This window comes from Artibeus jamaicensis, unplaced genomic scaffold, assembly GCF_021234435.1.
Source record: "Artibeus jamaicensis isolate MK-2021 breed Jamaican fruit bat unplaced genomic scaffold, CSHL_Jam_final contig_1998, whole genome shotgun sequence".
In the NCBI taxonomy this organism is placed as follows: domain Eukaryota; kingdom Metazoa; phylum Chordata; class Mammalia; order Chiroptera; family Phyllostomidae; genus Artibeus; species Artibeus jamaicensis.
The window spans coordinates 8,349,145-8,350,552 of NW_026521407.1; the positions used below are offsets into that span (position 1 = coordinate 8,349,145).

The 1,408-nt window shown below is 49.8% G+C and overlaps 1 pseudogene; it reads left to right on the forward strand.

Moving 5' to 3' along the window:
- The first annotated feature begins 243 nt into the window (after positions 1-243).
- LOC119062577 (40S ribosomal protein S18-like) lies at positions 244-679 on the forward strand (annotated as a pseudogene).
- Positions 680-1,408: the final 729 nt, after the last annotated feature.

Sequence of the window (1,408 nt, forward strand, 5' to 3'; positions counted from 1 at the left end):
ACGGACACAACAATACGGTGATTGCCAGAGGGAAGGGGCTGGGGGAGGCAGAAAACGGTCAAAGGGGTAACTGGACGGAGACCTGACTTGGGCGGTGAGCCCACAGTACAATATACAGATGATGTATTGTAGAATTGGACACCTGAAACCTATATCATTTTATTAAACAGTGTCCCTCAATAAATTCAGTTAAAAGACAAGACTTCCTCGGGAAGCCTACATGCCCCTGCAGCCAGGTCTCCCATGATTCCTGAGAAGTCCCAGCTCATTCTGTGAGTACCCAACACCAGTATCAATGGGCGCTGGAAAGTGGCCTTTGCCGGCACTGCAGAGAAGGGTGCGGGGCAAAGACACGCTCTGTGCCGTGGAGGAAGCAGACACCGACCTCACCGAGAGGGCAGCAGGGCTCCGGGGGTGAGGTCGAACGGGTGGTCACCAGGGCGCAGAACCCACGCCAGCACGGGGTCCCAGCCTGGTTCTTGTGCAGACAGAGGGTGAGAAGGAGGGAACCACAGCCAGGTGCTGGCCAGCGGTCTGGACAGCAAGAAGGCCTGGAGCGGCTGGAGAAAACTCGGGCCCACAGACGGCTGCGCCACTTCTGGGGTCTTCGTGTGGGAGGCCAGCACGCCAAGACCGCAGGCTGAGGGGTCGCGCTGTGGGTGCATCCACGAAGAAGTAAATCTGGAGGCCTTGTCTGCTAATAAATAGTTTATACACCTGTGTGTGTGTGTGTGGGGGGGGGACAGCTAAGTAAGGAAACGGGGATGGCATTGCCACACTCTTCTTCATAAACCCGGGGATGTCGAGAATTCCTGCCGTGGGAAGCGGTGTTTTCAAATCAAATGTACTTTGAGACCATGCCTTTCGGTTTGGCCTCTGAATTATTCCTGGTCCCAACACAAAATAAAACTTTAGTGTCAGCAGCAGGAAACTCCAGGTTCATGACATCCGACCTCCAATTTAGCTGCCTCGTGTGAAAAGGAAGGGAAGGGAGTTGGGGCAGTGTGAAGGCCCCCCAGTTTATCTTGTTAACAGAGACTACCGACCCTGCCGCAAAAACCGTTAAAAGACCCTCCTGAAAGAATTGCAACTGAAAATAAAGCAGCATTTTGTATCTTTCTGCTCCTAGAAGAATAACCTGTTTTAATTTGCTAAAGCTCAAGTCAAACACTGAGAAAGAAACCACCGAGAAAATACTTTAAAATAAATATGCCAATCTAAAAAGAAACAAGCAAAATGCCAAGTCAAAACAAAGTATTGTTAGAATACACGTTGATTACAGTAAATCATATCTGCTGAAAACATGGACGCTTTGGGGCTCAGATCTACAATATGTTAGGACTGAGGAACCAGAGTTTATTTTGCTCCTCAAAAAGTAGTTATTTCATCCCTGGCTGGTATAGCTCAG